Genomic DNA, 5,319 nt, shown 5'->3' with positions numbered 1-5,319 from the left:
AGAAGAAGAAGAAGAAGAAGAAGAAGAAGAAGAAGAAGAAGAAGAAGAAGAAGAAGAAGAAGAAGAAGAAGAAGAAGAAGAAGAAGAAGAATTGCTTTTTTTTCTCACTAGGTCTTGTAGGAATTCTCTCAGCAAACATATGTCTAATTGTATGTATAATCAAGCACATCTATACCTGGCACTAAGAACCTAAGAACCTGTACCTTCCCCAGAGAAAAGAAAGAGCACAGGATGACATCCAAGCCCCCACTAGGCCAGCATATGGTCATGCTCTAACAGAGGAAAAAATAGATCATGTAAAGGTGACTTACATCACTGCATCTCCATTTCAAGAATGCTCTTCATTAGAAAGTTAATTCTTGTCTTGAAAGTCCAAGTAGCATCTACTTCTGATTAATGTATAAGAGCTACAAGAAATAGCCTGAACACACCAGGGAGTTTTGGGAGAATGGCTATGGCTGCATCATGAAAGATGCTTCCTTCAAAAAGAATCATGTGGTACACATAGGGCATCATCCACTGGATGCACCTAGTAACTTGTGACTAGCAGCAGATAGCCTTTTATGTGTTTCTGTAGGGGCAGTGGACTAGTTGTTGAATACAGTCCTGGTTTCTTTAAAACAACATCATGGCACACTGAGCATCTATAAGTAGTGTTGGCTCTGAACCAACACTTCTTCCTAGGAACAGTTCTTAGAAAAACCAAAGCTGGCTATAGACAAAACATAGAAAGGAAATAAAAGGCTCTCTGAATAGGGAAGACAGGAGACATGCTCCCACATCCTCCATACGCCTCTGTGACAGGGAAACAGGAAGTGTCCCCCAAGGACCTTACCAGACAGTCAACCTCATGGGGCAGCCATGGACAGGACCCTCTCTTTGGAGACTAAGACAGAAGGATTCAATCTGGGAATCCAAACAAACTTAAGAAAACAATAGGCAGGACCAGGAAGGAATGGGAATTATTTGTCTGTTTTTAATAGAATCCTGCCTTGAAATTGCAGCTTTGTGCTAGGGAAAAAAAAAATCACAGTTTTCTTTAAAGTTACACATGAACAGTTTCTGGCTTCAAAAGACAGAGATCAAAATAAACTCCAGCTGTTGCCTAAGAACCACGCATCTGTGGGACAGGAGAACCCAATGCAGATACCGCATGGCTGCTGGGTTGCCAGGACAGGGCTGGTGAGGTGAGAGCTATGAGCACTAGAGTCTTCTCAGTGGTCGGGGAGTTGCAAAGTCCACATAGGAGTTAGGATGCTCTTGCTTGTACCCATCGCTGGTCTGCTTTGATTTCCCAACATGGCCATCCACAGACATAGCCTCCAGTCATCAAGAAGCAGCAACCCAGCCTTACCACTCCCCCTTGGTAACCAAACCTCAAAAACCCATGTGCAGGACATAGAAAGGACAGTGGTGAAAGTGGCTTTGTTGGAGCAGATCATTCAGATGACAGGCCACTCCTTGTAAAGATACCTTTACATGTTCCAAATTCTGTTTTAGGGACTAATAAAGAAGATGGGGAGAGAGCCTAACTAAATCAAACTGAGAATTTTATTTCAGAAGATGGAGATGAAATAAAGGAACACCTTGCTGGAAATGTCTTAAGACTGGAACGTCAAGGAAGCCCAGCAATGGGGACAAGATTATTAAGAATGTCAATAGGAAGGGAATATATTCCTTCCAAAGTATCCTGCAGGTGCAGAACAACAAAAGAGAAGGCAAATAAAGCAGAAACATCACTTAATATAGACTTTACATGTTCAAAGTCTTAATGCTACCCCTGACCCTTCATATGCCTGTTACAGTTTCATATCTCATGTGCTTAGGTAAGATGTTAAAAAGCAGTGGCTCCTCCAGGAAGGACTTGGACATGTTGTTCTAGCTATGCTTAAGTCCTACCAAAGAGAAGCTACATCTTCGAATAGAATCCCAACTGACATCAGCTGATGAGTTTATTAAAGTTTAACCCTATCCCCTAGAAGATAGACAGCACTCCACATTCAAGATCCAGGGCTGAGGGAACTAATAGAAATGGGGAAGGGGCTATGCTAGGGCCCTTCAGTGCATGGATCCCACAGCAGCAGCTAAGGCAATGGTGATACCTGGAAAGACTTTTTGCCTAGCAAATTCCAGGGCTCTACCCTAAGATTTACTGAGTCAAACTCTTTGAGAGAGAGAGAGAGAAACTAATCTATGTACCAGCTTCTCAAGGTGATTCCTTCTTAGGTCAGACAAGGGCAAGCTAAAAGGACTTTATGGAACCACCTAGCACAGTGACCCTCAGGGGTCGCTCCTCAGATATCCTTCATATCAAATGTTTACATTATGATTCATAAAAGTAGCAAAACTACAGTTATGAAGTAGCAACAAGCTAACTTTGTGACTGGTGGGGTCACCACAATGTGAGGAACGTACTAAAGGGTTGTGGCATTAGGAAGGTTGAGATCCACTGATCCAGCAGCTCTCTGAGAGGCCAGCACTGGAAAGACTTTGTATATCACAGGACGAGCATCTGAAGGAGGGCAGGTTAAGGATACTGGGTATCTTGGTCCGCAGAATGAAATGAGGTTAGTCACTGCTACCTGTGCCGTAGTCTGGAGACATAAAGCCCACAAGTATGCATGACCTTTGATCTCTGGGAGAACAATGGACTCTTCCTGCCACCCTTTTCATTTTTCCTGTGGCAACGAGAAGAAAGAACCGGTTCCAGGACCTAAGTTCAAGGGCCTAACACAGAACCCAAGTAAACACAGGCTGTCTACCAGCTTCCTTATTGGAGACTTGACTTCAGTTGCCTATTTATTGGGATGGGCCTCACAAACACACAGACCTCCTTCTCACTCGGCTCACTTTTCGTTTCCCAGGTGCGCTCAGTTCTCCATTGCTAAACCTGACCCCACTCTCCTTCCCTCCCCTGTGGAAGCAAGTCTGTTAACAATGTCCTAGATGCTTCCATTTTGACTCAGAGTTAACCCAACATATCTTTTCAATAAACAATTATTGTATGCATAAAACACTGGCCAGGCCCTTGATTACACACACACATACACACACCCACACACACACCCACACCCCCCCCCACACACACACAATTTATGTATGCTATCCACTCAGACTCCTTCCTCTATCAAGAAATGGCCTCAGAGTTCAAATGCACCAATCATTATGGGTTTAGAAGAGCTGTTTTTGACTTATTTTCTTGGATATTTTCTATATTTCCTTAGGTGTTGCATATACGCTCTTGAGGATTGAAGGAGAACATTAGGTGTCTGCTTTACCATTCTCCCCTTTAGTACTTTGAGGCAGGGTCTCTTACTGAACCCAGAGGTAGGCTGGTAGATGCCAAGCCCTGTGAATTCTCATATCTTCAGGCCCCATAGCACTTGGGTTATGGGCACATCCAGCTACACTCAGCTTTCTGGCATAGGTGTTAGGATTTGACCACAGGTCCTAAGCTTTTAGAGGTAAGCATATTGGACTCCCCTTCTATATCCTATTAGCTTCTGTCTGCTTATTCAAACTAAACATCACTCATATCTCCTTAATTGAGGTTAATTTAGCTCCCTATGGTATACTACTAAAAACCACCATTAAGCTGATAATGGAATGGTATCTCAAACAAGTAGAGAACTTATGTGCCAAGATTCAAGCTAAGTTCTTTACATACATGACTTGAGTTTCCCATCCACCCTACTCAAAGAAATTGTTACTGTATTCATTGTACAGATGGAAAACTGAAGGTTAGAGAAATTACAGAGCTACTCAAATCTATTAAAATAGTATTGTTGTTGAATGATTTTAAACTGTTTTTGTTTTTTTTGTTTTTTTTTTTGTTTTTGGCACATGGAACATGACTTCTAGAGTGTCTCTCGCCTGTTCTCTTTCCTTTATTATTCAATCCCATCCTACACATGCAAGAACCAACTTGGCATTTTCTTTGTTCCTAGCTCAATACAACTCCACATCCCAATGTGTTTATGTGTTTTTTGCAGATGAGTGAGAGGAGTTTGCACTGTGATTATGTGTTACAGGCTACGCTACATCCTCAGTGCTTAGGCTACAACCTGGACCAATTAAATCAGGATCTCTTGGGTGGGGCTGAGACATCAGCAGTTCTTAGAGTTCCCCAAGTAACTTCTTGTGTAGCTAAAGTTGTCCATGTTGACCATGGATTTGATGTTCCTGCTATAATTCTGAATATATATATATATATATATATATATATATATATATATATATATATATATATATATATATATATATATATATATATATATATATGACTACAAAGCTGTCTGGATGGTGTTCACATTTGGTTTTCTCCAGGATGCCTCCTGGGTCATCTTACAGTGAATAAAAGTTTAATAAATATTACTCACCAAGGGATTAAGATTTTCGTGGGGTTCATATAGTAGTCTTCCTTATAAGAAAGTCTGTCTTAATGAGCCACCTGAGACCACTTACTCTCTGAATACTGCTTGGGTCCTGTAACAAGTCAAAGGAATTGATTTTGTGTCTGAAACTTCCTACGGTGTTTTGTTTTGCTGAAACTGGAGGAAATAGGAAACTCTTATAGGGAATGTCCTCCCAGCCTACAGAGATGGGGCAGGAGAATCTAAGAGGCTGTTGCTAGTGATGTATATAAGTGATTCTGGAATACAAAGGATGTATTTGTTGCTCACAGTATACATATTTCCAAAAGTTAAAGAATGCAGCTGGAGACTAGCATAGCAGGGAGATGCTGAGTTCTGCAATTTGAAGTCAATCTGGGTTATACAAAGTGTCTGAGGTTAACTTGACAGACACAGTCAGACCCTGTTAAAACAAAAAACAAAAAACAAACAAACAAACAAACCACCACTAAAATTAAAAGCCAAAAGGAACTCAGTTGCTCAGCTATAATATCTCACAGATCTTGGTGACAGAAAATGTGAAAGCTATCGTCAAGCCATCTCTAGTTTACCTCTGCTGGCCATCTTTTTAGAAAGGAATGCAGAGGAAAAGAAAATCCCACATGTCACTTTTCTCAGAAATCTTTAGCGCTGCCCAGCAGGGCAAGGACTAACAGCTTTTAGATTAGGAAAGGGTCAGTATCTTGAATAAAGAATCAAATCCTATAACATTTTTCATCTCCTTTCTTGAATACTAGAATTGAACCCAGGCTTAGATTGGCAGACTGCATTTCAGAGAGAAGAGGGAGAGAGAGAGAGGGAGGGAGAAAGGGAGGGAAAGGGAGGGGAAGGGAGGGGAGGGGAGAGGAAGGGAGAGGGAGGGAAGAGGGAAAAGGAAGGGAGAGGGAGGGATAGAGGGAGGGGGAGA

This window comes from Mus pahari, chromosome 3 (assembly GCF_900095145.1).
Source record: "Mus pahari chromosome 3, PAHARI_EIJ_v1.1, whole genome shotgun sequence".
Classification (NCBI taxonomy): domain Eukaryota; kingdom Metazoa; phylum Chordata; class Mammalia; order Rodentia; family Muridae; genus Mus; species Mus pahari.
Note: the sequence above shows the minus strand (reverse complement) of the source record.